The sequence below is a fragment of the Jaculus jaculus genome, chromosome 1 (assembly GCF_020740685.1).
Source record: "Jaculus jaculus isolate mJacJac1 chromosome 1, mJacJac1.mat.Y.cur, whole genome shotgun sequence".
Lineage (NCBI taxonomy): Eukaryota > Metazoa > Chordata > Mammalia > Rodentia > Dipodidae > Jaculus > Jaculus jaculus.
Genome location: NC_059102.1, coordinates 37,164,681 through 37,183,507, shown reverse-complemented (window position 1 = coordinate 37,183,507; position 18,827 = coordinate 37,164,681). Strand labels below are relative to the sequence as shown.

The following is an 18,827-nucleotide window of genomic DNA, read 5'->3' as shown; positions in this document are numbered from 1 at the left end:
TATGGGGGTCACCTGAATGAATCAACCACACTCTCCCATTCACAGTTGCCTCTAAAAAGTAAAGTACTTTGGAATAAACCTAATGAAGGAAATGAAGGATCTCTACATTGAGAACCTTAAAACACTGAAGCAAGAAATTGCAGAAGACATTAGGAAATGGAAACATATCCCATGTTCTTGGACTGGAAGAACCAATATTGTGAACATGTTAATCTTACCAAAAGCAATCTACACATTTAAATGTAGTCCCCATCAAAATTCCACTGGCATTCTCATTCTCTATTGGAGAATATGTTTGTTTTTCTTTTTCATAAAGCAGAGAAAATGGAGGGCAACCAAAATGTACCCACAGAAAAGGATAGCTGAATCACTGGAAGGAGATGAATCACCCCTTGGACAGCAGCTAAGGCCTAGGTAAGACCATTGAGGAGCTGGTAAAATGAACAAGAGTGCTTCCAAGGCAAACCTGACAACCTAGGCCAGGGTGATAAAGAGACACTGAGGATACTCACAATGCACCAAAGCAGAAATCCAGAAGCGGTGAGAGCTCAACACTAATGTAAACTTAAATCACACTCACAAAGGCTCAGGAAATATTTAGAAGAGGGGACACAAATAATGTAAGAGCCCACAGGTTAGGAGAAAATATCCAGAGGCATTTCTCCCACACAATGACTGACTGCTGCTCTCACAACTCATAACCCACAACTCCATGGTGAACACTAGCAATCCCACTAAGGAGGGCCCTCAGTGGAGTGGGGACAGGGAGGCAGGAAGTTATGGTATCAACATATGATGTGTATAAACAAAGTTTCTGCCTAATAAATAATAAAAATTAATAAACATATATTTATACATCATAAAGTAGTATAAAATTTTTTTTAAAGTTTTGTATTTGTTCTGATCACATCAGATGTATTTTTTAAAAATTTTTATTAACATTTTCCATGATTATAAAATATATCCCATGGTAATACCCTCCCTCCCCACCCCCACACATTCCAATTTGAAATTCCATTCTCCATCATATTACCTCCCCATTACAATCATTGTAATTTCATATATAAAATATCAACTTATTAAGTATCCTCCTCCCTTCCTTTCTCCACCCTTTATGTCTCCTTTTCAACTTACTGGCCTCTGCTACTAAGTATTTTCATTCTCACACAGAAGCCCAGTCATCTGTAGCTAGGATCCCCATATGAGGGAGAACATGTGGCGCTTGGCTTTCTGGGCCTGGGTTACCTCACTTAGTATAATACTTTCCAGGTCCATCCATTTTTCTGCAAATTTCATAACTTCATTTTTCTTTACCGCTGAGTAGAACTCCATTGTATAAATGTACCACATCTTCATTATCCACTCATCTGTTGAGGGACATCTAGGCTGGTTCCATTTCCCAGCTATTATAAATAGAGCAGCAATAAACATGGTAGAGCACGTACTTCTAAGGAAATAAGATGAGTCCTTTGGATATATGCCTAGGAGTGATATAGCTGGGTCATATGGTAGATTAATCTTTAGCTGTTTTAGGAACCTCCACACTGTTTTCCAAAATGGCTGGACCAGATTGCATTCCCACCAGCAGTGCAGAAGGGTTCCTTTTTTCCACATCCCCGCCAACATTTATGATCATTTGTTTTCATGATGGTGGCCAATCTGACAGGAGTGAGATGGAATCTCAATGTAGTTTTAATCTGCATTTCCCTGATGACTAGTGACGTAGAACTTTTTTTAGATGTTTATATGCCATTCGTATTTCTTCCTTTGAGAACTCTCTATTTAGCTCCATAGCCCAATTTTTGATTGGCTTGTTTGATTCCTTATTATTTAACTTTTTGAGTTCTTTGTATATCCTAGATATTAAACCTCTATCAGATATATGGCTGGCGAAGATTTTTTCCCATTCTGTAGGTTGCCTGTTTGCTATTTTCACTGTGTCCTTTGCAGTGCCAAATCTTTGTAATTTCATGATGTCCCAGTGATTAATCTGTCGTTTTATTTCCTGAGCAATTGGGGTTGTATTCAGAAAGTCTTTGCCAAGACCAATATGTTGAAGGGTTTCCCTTACTTTTTCCTCTAGCAGTTTCAGAGTTTCAGGTCTGATGTTAAGGTCTTTAATCCACTTGGACTTAATTCTCGTGCATGGCGAGAGAGAAGAATCTATTTTCATCCTTCTGCAGATATATATCCAGTTTTCAAAACACCATTTGCTGAAGAGGCTGTTTCTTCTCCAATGAGTATTTTTGAAATTTTTATCGAATATCAGGTGGCTATAGCTACTTGGGCTTACATCTGGGTCCTCTATTCTGTTCCACTGATCTACATGTCTGTTTTTGTGCCAGTACCATGCTGTTTTTGTTACTATGGCTCTGTAGTATAGGGTAAAATCAGGTATGGTGATACCACCAGCCTCTTTTTTGTTGCTCAGTGTTATTTTAGATATTCTAGGTTTTTTGTGATTCCAAATGAATTTTTGGATTGTTTTTTCTATTTCCATGAAGAAAGCCGTTGGAATTTTGATAGGGATTGCATTAAATGTGTAGATTGCTTTAGGTAAGATTGCCATTTTCACATTATTATTATTGATTCTTCCAATCCAGGAACAAGGGATGTTTCTCCACTTTCTAGGGTCTTCTGCAATTTCTCGCTTGAGTGTTTTAAAGTTCTCATTGTAGAGATACTTCACTTCCTTGGTTAGGTTTATTCCAAGGTACATTATTATTTTTTTTTTGATGCAATTGTGAATGGGAGTGATTCTCTGATTTCATCCTCTGTGTGTTTATTGTTAGCTTATATGAAGGCTACTGATTTCTGTGTATTTATTTTGTATCCTGCTACATGGCTGTAGGTTTTGATCAGCTCTAACAGTTTGCTAGTGGAGTCTTTAGGGTCCTTTATGTACAGAATCATGTCATCTGCAAATAATGATAACTTGATCTCTTCCTTTCCAGTTTGTATCCCTTTTATGTGAGTCTCTTGCCTTATTGCTATGGCCAAGACTTCCAAAACTATATTAAATAAAAGTGGGGACAGTGGACACCCTTGTCTTGTTCCTGATTTTAGTGGAAAAGCTTCCAGTTTTTCCCCATTTAGTAATATGTTGGCTGTAGGCTTGTCATAAATAGCCTTTATTATATTGAGATATGTTCCTTCTATTCCCAGTCTCTGTAGGACTTTTATCATGAAGGGATGTTGGATTTTGTCAAATGCTTTCTTTGCATCTAATGAGATGATCATGTGAATTTTGTCCTTCAACCCGTTTATGTAAAGTATTACATTTATAGATTTGCATATGTTGAACCATCCCTGCATCTCTGGGATAAAGCCTACTTGGTCAGGGTGAATGATCTTTTTGATATACTCTTGTATTCTGTTTGCCAATATTTTGTTGAGAATTTTTGCATCTATGTTCATGAGGGAGATTGGTCTGTAATTTTTTCTTTTTGTTCTATCTTTGCCTGGTTTTGGTATCAGGGTGATGCTGGCCTCATAGAAGGAGTTTGGTAGAATTCCTTCTTTTTCTATTTCCTGGAAAAGCTTAAGAAGCAATGGTGTTAGCTCTTCCTTAAAAGTCTGGTAAAATTCAGCAGTGAATTCATCTGGGCCTGGGCTTTTTTTAGTTGGGAGATTATTGATAACTGTTCGGATCTCCATGTTTGTTATAGGTCTATTTAAGTGATTAATCTCATTTTGATTTAATTCAGGTAGGTCATATAGATCAAGGAAATCATCCATTTCTTTCAGATTTTCATACTTTGTGGAGTATATGCTTTTATAGTATGTCCCTATAATTTTTTGAATTTCTCTGGAATCTGTTGTGATGTTACCTTGTTCATCTCTGATTTTATTAATTTGTGTCTCTTCTCTCTTTCTTTTGGTCTGGTTTGCTAAGGTTTTATCAATCTTGTTTATCCCTTCAAAGTGCCAACTCTTTGTTTCATTAATTCTTTGGATTGTTCTTTTTGTTTCTATTTCATTAATTTCTGCCCTAATCTTTATTATTTCTTCCCATCTACTGCTTTTTGGTTTGCCTTGTTCTTCTTTTTCCAAGGCTTTACGGCCAAGCATTAGGTCATTTACTTGCGACCTTTCTAATTTCTTAATATAGGCACTTAAGGCTATAAATTTACCTTGTAGAACTGCCTTCATTGTGTCCCAGAGATTTTGGTATGTTGTGTTCTCTTTATCATTTGACTCTATAAATTTTTTGATTTCCCTCTTGATTTCTTCATTGACTCATTCATCATTTAGTAGTGTATTGTTTGGTTTCCATGATTTTGTGTATGCTCTATAGCCTTTCTTGCTATTGATTTGTAGTTTAATTCCATTGTGGTCAGATAGAATGCAAGGAATTATTTCAATTTTCCTGAATTTGTTAAGATTTGCTTTGTGTCCTAATATATGGTCTATTTTAGAGAATGTTCCATGTGCTGCTGAAAAGAATGTATATTCTGCAGCCTTTGGATGAAATGTCCTGTATATATCTGTTAAGTCCATGCCTTCTATGACCTCATTTAGTCCAGTTGCTTCTCTGTTTATTTTTTCCTGGGATGACCTGTCAATTGATGAGAGTGGGGTGTTAAAGTCACCCACCACCACCGTGTTTGGTATTATCTGTGACCTTAGTTCTAATAGTGTTTGTTTGACGAATTTGGGAGCCCCCATGTTAGGTGCATATATGTTTAGGATTGTGATGTCCTCCTGTTGGAGTGTGCCCTTAATCAATATAAAGTGACCTTCCTTATCTTTCTTGACTAACGTTGGACTAAAGTCTACCCTGTCTGATATTAGGATAGCAACCCCTGCTTGTTTTCTAGGCCCATTTGCTTGAAACACCATCTTCCAACCTTTCACCCTAAGATAATGTCTATCCTTTGTAGAAAGGTGAGTTTCTTGGAGACAACAAATTGTAGGATCCTGCTTTTTAACCCAGTCTGCTAATCTATATCTTTTCGTTGGGGCATTGAGGCCGTTGATATTAAGAGATATTATTGAAAGGTGTGTATTTATGTTTGCCTTTTTTTTGTGTGTGTGTAGTTCTGGTTCTACCTGTGCTCTCTTCTGTTAACTAGTATTTGAGTATTGCTTGTTTTTTCTTTTTTTCTTTTTTTTTTTTTAATTTTTATTAACATTTTCCATGATTATAAAATATATCCCATGGTAATTCCCTCCCTCCCCACCCCCACACTTTCCCGTTTGAAATTCCATTCTCAATCATATTACCTCCCCATTACAATCATTGTAATTACATATATACAATATCAACCTATTAAGTATCCTCCTCCCTTCCTTTCTCCACCCTTTATGTCTCCTTTTCAACTTACTGGCCTCTGCTACTAAGTATTTTCATTCTCACACAGAAGCCCTGTCATCTGTAGCTAGGATCCCCATATGAGGGAGAACATGTGGCGCTTGGCTTTCTGGGCCTGGGTTACCTCACTTAGTATAATACTTTCCAGGTCCATCCATTTTTCTGCAAATTTCATAACTTCATTTTTCTTTACCGCTGAGTAGAACTCCATTGTATAAATGTACCACATCTTCATTATCCACTCATCTGTTGAGGGACATCTAGGCTGGTTCCATTTCCCAGCTATTATAAATTGAGCAGCAATAAACATGGTTGAGCATGTACTTCTAAGGAAATGAGCTGAGTCCTTTGGATATATGCCTAGGAGTGCTATAGCTGGGTCATATGGTAGATCAATCTCTAGCTGCTTTAGGAACCTCCACACTGTTTTCCACAATGGCTGGACCAGATTGCATTCCCACCAGCAGTGAAGAAGGGTTCCTTTTTTTCCACATCCCCGCCAACATTTATGATCATTTGTTTTCATGATGGAGGCCAATCTGACAGGAGTGAGATGGAATCTCAATGTAGTTTTAATCTGCATTTCCCTGATGACTAGTGACGTAGAACATTTTTTTAGATGCTTATATGCCATTCGTATTTCTTCCTTTGAGAACTCTCTATTTAGCTCCTTAGCCCATTTTTTGATTGGCTTGTTTGATTCCTTATTATTTAACTTTTTGAGTTCTTTGTATATCCTAGATATTAATCCTCTATCAGATATATAGCTGGCGAAGATTTTTTCCCATTCTGTAGGTTGCCTCTTTGCTTTTTTCACTGTGTCCTTTGCGGTGCAAAATCTTTGTAATTTCATTAGGTCCCAGTGGTTAATCTGTGGTTTTATTGCCTGAGCAATTGGGGTTGTATTCAGAAAGTCTTTGCCAAGACCAATATGTTGAAGGGTTTCCCCTACTTTTTCCTCTAGCAAGTTCAAAGTTTCCGGTCTGATGTTAAGGTCTTTAATCCATTTGGACTTAATTCTTGTGCATGGCGAGAGAGAAGAATCTATTTTCATCCTTCTGGAGATATTTATCCAGTTTTCAAAACACCATTTGCTGAAGAGGCTGTCTCTTCTCCAATGAGTATTTTTGGCATTTTTATCGAATATCAGGTGGCTATAGCTACTTGGGATTACATCTGGGTCCTCTATTCTGTTCCACTGATCTACATGTCTGTTTTTGTGCCAGTACCATGCTGTTTTTGTTACTATGGCTCTGTAGTATAGGGTAAAATCAGGTATGGTGATACCACCAGCCTCTTTTTTGTTGCTCAGTATTATTGTAGATATTCGAGGTTTTTTATGATTCCAAATGAATTTTTGGATTGTTTTTTCTATTTCCATGAAGAAAGCCTTTGGAATTTTGATAGGGATTGCATTTAATGTGTAGATTGCTTTAGGTAAGATTGCCATTTTCACGATATTGATTCTTCCAAGCCAGGAACAAGGGATGTTTCTCCACTTTCTAGTGTCTTCTGCAATTTCTAGCTTGAGTGTTTTAAAGTTCTCATGGTATAGATTATTTACTTCCTTAGTTAGGTTTATTCCAAGGTATTTTATTTTTTTTGATGCAATTGTGAATGGGAGTGATTCTCTGATTTCATCCTCTGTGTGATTGTTGTAGGCATATATGAAGGCTACTGATTTCTGTGTATTTATTTTGTATCCTGCTACATGGCTGTAGGTTTTGATCAGCTCCAACAGTTTGCTAGTAGAGTCTTTAGGGTCCTTTATATATAGAATCATGTCATCTGCAAATAATGATAACTTGATTTCTTCCTTTCCAATTTGTATCCCTTTTATGTGTGTCTCTTGCCTTATTGCTATGGCTAAGACTTCCAAAACTATATTAAATAGAAGTGGAGACAGTGGACACCCTTGTCTTGTTCCTGATTTTAGTGGAAAAGCTTTCAGTTTTTCCCCATTTAGTAATATGTTGGCTGTAGGCTTGTCATAAATAGCCTTTATTATATTGAGATATGTTCCTTCTATTCCCAGTCTCTGTAGGACTTTTATCATGAAGGGATGTTGGATTTTGTCAAATGCTTTCTCTGCATCTAATGAGATGATCATGTGATTTTTGTCCTTCAACCCATTTATGTAATGTATTACATTTATAGATTTGCGTATGTTGAACCATCCCTGGATCTCTGGGATAAAGCCTACTTGGTCAGGGTGAATGATCTTTTTGATATACTCTTGTATTCTGTTTGCCAATATTTTGTTGAGAATTTTTGCATCTATGTTCATGAGGGAGATTGGTCTGTAATTTTCTTTTTTTGTTCTATCTTTGCCTGGTTTTGGTATCAGGGTGATGCTGTCCTCATAGAAGGAGTTTGGTAGGATTCCTTCTTTTTCTGTTTCCTGGAAAAGCTTAAGAAGCAATGGTGTTAGCTCTTCCTTAAAAGTCTGGTAAAATTCAGCAGTGAATCCATCCGGGCCTGGGCTTTTTTTAGTTGGGAGATTATTGATAACTGCTCGGATCTCCATGTTTGTTATAGGTCTATTTAAGTGATTAATCTCATTTTGATTTAATTTAGGTAGGTCATATAGATCAAGGAAATCATCCATTTCTTTCAGATTTTCATACTTTGTGGAGTATATGCTTTTATAGTATGTCCCTATAATTTTTTGAATTTCTCTGGAATCTGTTGTGATGTTACCTTGTTCATCTCTGATTTTATTAATTTGTGTCTCTTCTCTCTTTCTTTTGGTCAGATTTGCTAAGGGTTTATCAATCTTGTTTATCCTTTCAAAGAACCAACTCTTTGTTTCATTAATTCTTTGGATTGTTCTTTTTGTTTCTATTTCATTAATTTCTGCCCTAATCTTTATTATTTCTTCCCATCTACTGCTTTTTGGTTTGCCTTGTTCTTCTTTTTCCAAGGCTTTAAGGCGAAGCATTAGGTCGTTTACTTGCGACCTTTCTAATTTCTTAATATAGGCACTTAAGGCTATAAATTAACCTCTTAGAACTGCCTTCATTGTGTCCCAGAGATTTTGGTATGTTGTGTTCTCATTATCATTTGACTCTATAAATTTTTTGATTTCCTTTTTGATTTCTTCATTGACCCACTCATCATTTAGTAGTGTATTGTTTAGTTTCCATGATTTTGTGTATGCTCTATAGCCTTTCTTGCTACTGATTTGTAGTTTAATTCCATTGTGGTCAGATAGAATGCAAGGAATTATTTCAATTTTCCTGAATTTGTTAAGATTTGCTTTGTGTCCTAATATATGGTCTATTTTAGAGAATGTTCCATGTGCTGCTGAAAAGAATGTATAATCTGCAGCCTTTGGATGAAATGTCCTGTATATATCTGTTAGGTCCATTCCTTCTATGACCTCATTTAGTCCAGATGCCTCTCTGTTTATTCTTTCCCTGGATGACCTGTCAATTGATGAGAGTAGGGTGTTAAAGTCACCCACCACCACTGTGTTTGGTGTTATCTATGACCTTAGTTCTAATAGTGTTTGTTTGACGAATTTGGGAGCCCCCATGTTAGGTGCATATATGTTTAGGATTGTAATGTCCTCCTGTTGGAGTGTGCCCTTAATCAATATAAAGTGGCCTTCCTTATCTTTTTTGACTAACTTCGGACTAAAGTCCACCCTGTCTGATATTAGGATAGCAACCCCTGCTTGTTTTTTAGGCCCATTTGCTTGAAACACCGTCTTCCAACCTTTCACCCTAAGATAATGTCTATCCTTTGTAGAAAGGTGAGTTTCTTGGAGACAACAAATTGTAGGATCCTGCTTTTTAACCCAGTCTGCAAATCTATGTCTTTTCGTTGGGGCATTGAGACCGTTGATATTAAGAGATATTATTGAAAGGTGTGTATTTATGTTTGCCATTTGTGTGTGTGTGTGTGTGTGTGTGTGTGTTACTTGTTCTACCTGTGCTCTCTTCTGTTAACTGGTATTTGAGTATGGCTGGTTTTTTCTAAGTTCCTTATATGTGTGCTTTTCCTTTTGTTCAGCATGGAGGATTCTATCAAGTATTTTCTGTAGAGCTGGTTTTGTCTTCAAATACTCCTTTAACCTGCTTTTGTCATGGAATGTCTTTATTTCTCCATCTATTTGGATGGATAACTTTGCAGGATAAAGTAACCTTGGTTGACAGTTGTTATCTTTCAGAACTTGGAATATATCACTCCAAGCCCTTCTGGCTTTAAAAGTTTGTGTTGAATAATCTGCTGTAATCCTGATGGGCTTGCTTTTGTAGGTAACTTGATTTTTCTCTCTAACTGCTTTCAATATTTTTTCTTTGGTTTGTGTGTTTGGAAGTTTGAGTATAATGTGGCGAGGAGAGTTTCTTTCTGGGTTTTGTCTGGCTGGGGTTCTAAAGGCTTCCTGTATCTGTATTGGCACCTCTTTCCCCATTTGGGGAAAATTTTCCTCTATGATTTTGTTGAAGATGCCTACTATGCCTCTGGAGTGGAGTTCTTCTCCTTCTACTATGCCCTGAATTCTTATATTGGATCTTTTCATAGTGTCCCGAATATCTTGAAATTCCCACTCATACTTTTCTATAAGTTTGTCTTTCTGTTTGTTGGACTGCATTAGGTCTGCCACCTGATCTTCTAGCTTAGATATTCTGTCCTCTCCCTCATCCATCCTACTGGTGAGATTTTCTACAGAGTTTTTTATTTCATTAACTGTGTTCTTCATTGCTAGTAATTCTGACTGGTTTTTCTTTATTATTTCTATTTCTCTATTTATGTCTTGTATTGCCTTCTTTATTTCATTAAATTGGTGTCCTGCCTCTTCTTTGATTCCTTTGATTTCCTCTTTGATTTCCTCTTTGATTTCTTCTTTGATTGTTTTCATGTGTTCTTTGACCTCTTTGAACATATTTATAATTATTCTTTTGAACTCTTTCTCAGGCATTTCCTCTAACTCTTTCTCATTGGAGGACATTTCTGATGCATTAATACTTTTATGTGGATTTATATCGTCTTGCTTTTTAGTGTTTCTTGTGTTATAATGTATATATTTTTGCATCATGGATTAAGTTAATGCTTGGGTTTTCTAGCTAGCTGTGTATTCTTAGCTGTATCAATTGATTTGATGTAATATATTTTCAGGGTAGGACCTTAAGGTATTAGGTGTGGCTCTTAAGACTCTCAGAGTATCTACAAAGATGTTCTTAGGGGTTGAGTTTCCCTGCTATAGGAGTATTCAAGCAGGCTGAGTGGAATAAAATACTGGTAGATTCTAAAATTTAACTAAACACTGTACACATTCCATCAAAAACAGCCCCGAGTATGTATGCAAGAGTAGTTATTATAATGACCAGATCCTCTATCAACAAAGAGGTTTAGATTTCTGGTCTGTTGAGGTATCCAAGTCAGCTTGTGACCAAGTGAGACCCTTCCCTGGTGCAATCCCAGTTACCTTGGGTGATTGTGGTCTCAGTCAAGTTGCTGCCTGGGTCGTCGGGCTACTGTTCTGATTTCTGGAGCTGGGCACTTGCTTTTCCTACGGGGCAAACTGAGCCGCTGCTGCCGCCTCTGCTGCTGTTGTAGCTGCCACCCCCGGAGCCACCACCGCTGCTGAAGCTGCCGTTGCCGTGTCCACCGCTGCTGCTCACCCCGAAGCCGCTGCTGCGGGATCTGCCGCCGCTGCCGCTCCTGGGTCCGCTGCTGCTGGGGCCGCTGGTACCGGTGCTGGAGCTCCTGAAGTTGCTGCCGAATTCTGCTCCTGCTTGGGTCCCGCCGTCAGCCCAAGTTGGCGTGGCCGGTCCTGGGCCGCTGCTGTGTTCGCTGGAGCTGGGTTCAGGCGGCGGGGGAGGGGAGGGAGCTGCGGCTGCTCTGGTTGTATCGCTTCTCCACGTGTGCTTTTACCTCCCGGTCTGCTCCTCCCTCCGTTGCTCGCCGCCGCTCTACCCTCATGTTTCCCGAGTTGCGGAGGGCGTGGTGTGAGGGGAAAATCCCGCACCTGGCTTGTCCTGCGGCTCGAGCCGAGAGTCCGGCGGTTTTCTGCCGCTCCGCGGCTGCGGCGGGTGGCCGAGCCGTCCCGGAGCCGCTGTTCCCGCCTGTGCAGGCTCTGGATACTCTATAACTCTTCCACTTCTCCGCTGCCGCCTCAATTTCCTATACACCTCACTTTTTAGTAAAAGTGTGTTTTGCTGAGTTTTTTTTGGTCTTTTTCCCCCCTAGGCTGCTTTGGCGTGGTACGTACGCCGCCATCTTAACCGGAAGTCGCTTGTTTTTTCTATGTTCCTTATATGTGTGCTTTTCCTTTTCTTCAGTATGTAGGATTCTATCAAGTATTTTCTGATGAGCTGGTTTTGTCTTCAAATACTCCTTTAACCTGCTTTTGTCATGGAATGTCCTTATTTCTCTGTCTATTTGAATGGATAACTTTGCAGGAAAAAGTAACCTTGGTTGACAGTTGTTATCTTTCAGAACTTGGAATATATCACTCCAAGCTCTTCTGGCTTTAAAACTTTGTGTTGAATAATCTGCTGTAATCCTGATCGGCTTGCTTTTGTAGGTAACTTGATTTTTCTCTCTAACTGCTTTCAATATTTTTTCTTTGGTGTGTGTCTTTGGAAGTTTGATTATAATATGGCAAGGAGAGGTTCTTTCCAGGTTTTATCTGGCTGGGGTTCTAAAGGCTTCCTGTATCTGTATTGGCACCTCTTTCCCAATTTGAGGGAAATTTTCTTCTATGATTTTGTTGAAGATGCCTACTATGCCTTTGCAGTGGAGTTCTTCTCCTTCTACTATGCCCTGAATTCTTATATTGGATCTTTTCATAGTGTCCCGAATATCTTAAATTCCCACTCATACTTTTCTATAAGTTTGTCTTTCTCTTTGTTGGACTGCATTAGGTCTGCCACCTGCTCTTCTAGCTTAGATATTCTTTCCTCTCCCTCATCCATCCTACTGGTAAGATTTTCTACAGAGTTTTTTATTTCATTAACTGTGTTCTTCATTGCCAGTAATTCTGACTGGTTTTTCTTTATTATTTCTATTTCCTTATTTATGTCTTGTATTGCCTTTTTTATTTCATTAAAATGGTGTCCTGCGTCTTCTTTGATTCCTTTGATTTCCTCTTTGATTCTTTTGATGTGTTCTTTGACCTCTTTGAACATATTTATAATCATTCTTTTGAACTCTTTCTCAGGCATTTCCTCTAACTCTTTCTCACTGGAGGACATTTCAGATGCATTAATACTTTTAGGTGGATTTATATCGTCTTGCTTTTTAGTGTTTCTTGTGTTATAATGTATATATTTTTGCATCTTTGATTAAGTTAATGCTTGGATTTTCTAGCTAGCTGGATATTCTTAGCTGTATCAATTGATTTGATGTTATATATTTTCAGGGTAGGAGTTTAAGGTGTTAGGTGTGGCTCTTAAGACTCTCAGAGTATCTACAAAGATGTTCTTAGGGGTTGAGTTTCCCTGCTATAGGAGTATTCAAGCAGGCTGAGTGGAATAAAATACAGGTAGATTCTAAAATTTAACTAAACACTGTACACATTCCATCAAAAACAGCCCAAGTATGTATGCACGAGTAGTTATTATAATGACCAGATCCTCTATCAACAAAGAGGTTAAGATTTCTGGTCTGTTGAGGGATCCAAGTCAGCTTGCGACCAAGTGAGACCCTTCCCTGGTGCAATCCCAGTTACCTTGGATGATTTTGGTCTCAGTCAATTGCTGCCTGGGTCGTCGGGCTGCTGTTCTGATTTCTGGAGCTGGGCACTTGCTTTTCCTGCGGGGCAAACTGAGCCTGGCACGTGTGGCCCTGCAGATCAGCACCCTTGCTGCTGGAACTGCTGCTGCTCAAGCTGCCACTGCTGGGTCTATAGCCGCTGCTGCTGAAGGTGCTGCTGCTGGATCCACCACTGCTGCTGCCTCTGTTGCTGCTGTAGCTGCCACTGCTGGAGCCACAACTGCTGCTGAAGCTGCTGCTGCTGTGTCCACTGCCACTGCTCCCACTGAAGCTGCTGCTGCTGAGTCTGCCGCTGCTGCCGCTCCTGGGTCTGCCACTGCCGCTGCAACTGGAGCTACTACTGCTTGGGCCACTGTTACCGGTGCTGGAGCCACTGATGTTGCTGCCAAACTCTGCTCCTGCTTGGGTCCTGCTGTTGGCTCAAGTTGGCGTGGCCAGGTCCCGGGACCGCTGCTCTGTTCGCCAGAGCTGGGCTCAGGCAGTGCGGGAGCGGAGGGAGCTGCCGCTGCTCTGGCTGTCTCGCTGCTCCACGTGTTCTTCTACCTCACGGTCTGCTCCTCCGTTGCTCACTGCCGCTCTCCCTCCACGTTTCCTGAGCTGCGGAGAGCGCTGGTGTGAGGGGAAGCTCCCGCACCTGGCTTTTCCTACAGCTGAAGCCGATCCTGGCGGCTTTCTGGTGCGCTGCCACCGCGGTGGTTGGCCGAGCTGCTGGAGCTGCTTTTGCTGGCCTGTGTGGGCTCTGGATGCTCTGGATCTCTTCTACTTCACTGCTGCCACTTCAATTTCCTATACACCTCACTTTTTAGTAAAAGTTTGAATTTTGCTGAGTTTTTTTGGTCTTTTCCCCCCTAGGCTGCTTTGGCGAGGTACCTACTCCGCCATCTTAACCGGAAATCCTGTATTTTTAATTTACAAATAACATAGCTTACTATGTATTTTAATATATACTTAATAAATACATATAATGGTACTAAGCTATGAATTTTTATTTTTAAAGTATTGACCTTAATTGTTTCTGATCTTGAATTTTAATTATTCTCAGGCTAACTATATTAATTTATTAGATTTTTCTTCTATGCTACTGCTATGTTTTGTCTGTGTTCCTTGAGTATCCATTCATACTTAAAGATGAGGATATGGATATGTTGTCTAGGACACAATCATAGAATTTACTGTTGAACATGCAGGTTTTAAAGATAAATATCTCTTTAGACTGGTTTTTTTGATTTGTGTGCATAGCTTATTGGTCAACAAAAGATGAAACAATTATTAAAATTCTTAAGCAAGATAAAAATGTTACAAGGTAAAAAGAAAAGTAACAAATTAATACAAAATTGTCATTGCAGGGATGGTACATAAATGTTTACAAAAGAAAATCAGAAGGAATTGATAGGACCCTAGGGAAAACTTCTTGTGTTTAGATAAAACTCAACGTCTAGGACTGGAGGGATGGCTTCATGGTTAAGGCATTTGCCTGCAAAGCCAAAGGACCCCACTTCAATTCCCCAGTAACCACATTAGTCAGATGTATAAGGGGGTGCAAGCATCTGGAGTTCTTTTGCAGTGGCTGAAGGCCCTGGTGCACCCATTCTCTTCTCTCTCTCTCTTTGCCTCTTTCTCTGTCAAATAAATAAATTAATTAAATATATATATATAGCTATATATATATAGCTATATATAATTATATTTATATAATATTTAATATATATTTAATATATATTAAAAATCAATGTCTATGAATAATCGTGTCCTGAATGAGAAAATAAAAGCAATAAAACAAACATTTTATTAAGCATTTCACATTTTCCAGGCAACAGGCTACTCCCTGAAGAAACAAATATGAAGATTCTATCTCTGCCCTAACAGAGGTCATTAATATCCTAATTGGGAAGACAGCCCTGCCATTACAGATGTAATGATGTAAAAAGCTTAAAGGGTGGTGTTGCTCTGTGAAAATAATGGTTATTATTATTATACTTATAACATCACCATTATTTATTCAGATAAGTATATAACTTACAATGGTTAACAATACCAATTTATATTCACTATTTTTCACATAATATACATTTAGATCCAGTTGTTACATAGGACAAATAATGTTCATTCAAAGAGCATTTATAAGATATCTAGTGTATTTCTAGGTTCTAAGGATATAGAATGAATAAAACAGAAACATTCTGATCCTAGTCCACAGTTTATTAAGGGAGGTAAGTATGTAAATGAGCACATTGTCATCAATTTGTAAGCACCAGAGCAGACAAACTAAGTGTCATGCAAGGCCAGAGGTCACCACAGAAATCCTGTCTTAAAATACCAGAAAAATCTTGAGATCAAGGAAAGCAAGAGGAGAGAGCATGATATTCCAAGCAAACTTATACAAAATAAAAACACACAAAGGTAAAAAGGAGGATGACATTTTCCAAAATTTATACACACTTTGATGGAGCTGGAAGGCAGGTTGTACAATAAGGCACCACTGCTTATTTGATTTGAATTAAGGCAGGCAGATCGTCTGAAAGCTGAGGACATATCTAAAACGATTTTGGTTTCAAGCTAGATTGATTTGACTAGATATTTTAAAAAATATGCAGAAATTTACATGAAGAAATTATTAGAGTCTAAGATTCAATAGAGAAAAACTATTCAAGAGGATCGAAAATAAAAATGAAGAGAAATTGGGATACGAGTGATACTAAGAGTGAGAATAGCAGTGCCTAATAGATAACAGAGTGCCAGAAAAAGAGGTCTCCATCTTAAACAAACCTAGTCCAGGTCTCAGGCAATGTGACTGTTGTGCTATTAACCAAATTTGAGTTAAAAGAAACATACAACTAAAGATTAGGAAAATGTTCAGCTGTTTTCAAAGTTAGCAGAATTTAAATATGAGCAGCCATGCAGCATGATCTTACACTAACTTAAATAGAGTAAGTTATAAAAATGACAGTGCTCATTGCTGTGTGATATTGGGAGGAAAAAATATCACACTAACACACTGCTATCCACCATGGTGAAATTATTCTGAAAAGAAATTTGAAAGCAAATATAAAAGCCATAAAAATTAACATATTTTGATGCACAAACACAACTTTTTGGAATATAGCCCAAAGTTATAATTCAAAAGAAACAGAAAAATCCCTTACTTGTATGAAGATGTTTATAGTTGTGCTATATTATAGGCAAAAACTGGAAGCAGCTCAAATTCCCAATAGTGGAAGAACCTTAGGCAGATTTTAGTACATTAATGCAATGGAATCTTTTATTTCTGCTAAGAATGACAAATATGCGAACTATGCAGCAATAAGGAAAGGGGTATATGAAGCAATGAGTAAAAAATGCAGAACTCAAAATTATGCATATACAATGATCACATCTATGTAAATCATATATGTTAAGCCAAGAGAACTGGTAATTTATAGTGCTAACATTTTTTTTTTTTTAATTTTTATTAACATTTTCCATGATTATAAAATATATCCCATGGAAATTCCCTCCCTCCCCACCCCCACACTTTCCCGTTTGAAATTCCATTCTCAATCATATTACCTCCCCATTACAATCATTGTAATTACATATATACAATATCAACCATTTAAGTATCCTCTTCCCTTCCTTTCTCCACCCTTTATGTCTCCTTTTCAACTTACTGGCCTCTGCTACTAAGTATTTTCATTCTCACACAGAAGCCCAGTCATCTGTAGCTAGGATCCCCATATGAGGGAGAACATGTGGCGCTTGGCTTTCTGGGCCTGGGTTACCTGACTTAGTATAATACTTTCCAGGTCCATCCATTTTTCTGCAAATTTCATAACTTCATTTTTCTTTACCGCTGAGTAGAACTCCATTGTATAAATGTACCACATCTTCATTATCCACTCATCTGTTGAGGGACATCTAGGCTGGTTCCATTTCCCAGCTATTATAAATTGAGCAGCAATAAACATGGTTGAGCATGTACTTCTAAGGAAATGAGATGAGTCCTTTGGATATATGCCTAGGAGTGCTATAGCTGGGTCATATGGTAGATCAATCTCTAGCTGCTTTAGGAACCTCCACACTGTTTTCCACAATGGCTGGACCAGATTGCATTCCCACCAGCAGTGAAGAAGGGTTCCTTTTTTTCCACATCCCCGCCAACATTTATGATCATTTGTTTTCATGATGGTGGCCAATCTGACAGGAGTGAGATGGAATCTCAATGTAGTTTTAATCTGCATTTCCCTGATGACTAGTGACGTAGAACATTTTTTTTAGGTGCTTATATGCCATTCGTATTTCTTCCTTTGAGAACTCTCTATTTAGCTCCTTAGCCCATTTTTTGATTGGCCTGTTTGATTCCTTATTATTTAACTTTTTGAGTTCTTTGTATATCCTAGATATTAATCCTTTATCAGATATATAGCTGGCGAAGATTTTTTCCCATTCTGTAGGTTGCCTCTTTGCTTTTTTCACTGTGTCCTTTGCGGTGCAAAATCTTTGTAATTTCATTAGGTCCCAGTGGTTAATCTGTGGTTTTATTGCCTGAGCAATTGGGGTTGTATTTAGAAAGTCTTTGCCAAGACCAATATGTTGGAGGGTTTCCCCTACTTTTTCCTCTAGCAGTTTCAAAGTTTCCGGTCTGATGTTAAGGTCTTTAATCCATTTGGACTTAATTCTTGTGCATGGCGAGAGAGAAGAATCTATTTTCATCCTTCTGCAGATATTTATCCAGTTTTCAAAACACCATTTGCTGAAGAGGCTGTCTCTTCTCCAATGAGTATTTTTGGCATTTTTATCGAATATCAGGTGGCTATAGCTACTTGGGCTTACATCTGGGTCCTCTATTCTGTTCCACTGATCTACATGTCTGTTTTTGTGCCAGTACCATGCTGTTTTTGTTACTATGGCTCTGTAGTATAGGGTAAAATCAGGTATGGTGATACCACCAGCCTCTTTTTTGTTGCTCAGTATTATTGTAGATATTCGAGGTTTTTTATGATTCCAAATGAATTTTTGGATTGTTTTTTCTATTTCCATGAAGAAAGCCTTTGGAATTTTGATAGGGATTGCATTAAATGTGTAGATTGCTTTAGGTAAGATTGCCATTTTCACGATATTGATTCTTCCAAGCCAGGAACAAGGGATGTTTCTCCACTTTCTAGTGTCTTCTGCAATTTCTCGCTTGAGTGTCTTAAAGTTCTCATTGTATAGATTCTTTACTTCCTTAGTTAGGTTTATTCCAAGGTATTTTATTTTTTTTGATGCAATTGTGAATGGGAGTGATTCTCTGATTTCATCCTCTGTGTGTTTGTTGTTAGCATATATGAAGGCTACTGATTTCTGTGTATTTATTTTGTATCCTGCTACATTGCTGTAGGTTTTGATTAGCTCTAACAGCTTGCTAGTAGAGTCTTTAGGGTCCTTTATGTATAGAATCATGTCATCTGCAAATAGTGATAACTTGATTTCTTCCTTTCCAATTTGTATCCCTTTTATGTGTGTCTCTTGCCTTATTGCTATGGCTAAGACTTCCAAAACTATATTAAATAGAAGTGGAGACAGTGGACACCCTTGTCTTGTTCCTGATTTTAGTGGAAAAGCTTCCAGTTTTTCCCCATTTAGTAATATGTTGGCTGTAGGTTTGTCATAAATAGCCTTTATTATATTGAGATATGTTCCTTCTATTCCCAGTCTCTGTAGGACTTTTATCATGAAGGGATGTTGGATTTTGTCAAATGCTTTCTCTGCATCTAATGAGATGATCATGTGGTTTTTGTCCTTCAACCCATTTATGTAATGTATTACATTT

The 18,827-nt window shown here is 38.2% G+C and overlaps 1 protein-coding gene across 2 annotated transcripts in view; it reads right to left on the bottom strand.

Annotated features, from left to right (window-relative positions):
• The window catches only part of Hpse2 (heparanase 2 (inactive)), an 814,466-nt gene that overhangs the window by 286,409 nt on the left and 509,230 nt on the right, over positions 1-18,827 (bottom strand). The gene's annotated exons all lie outside the window — the stretch shown is intronic.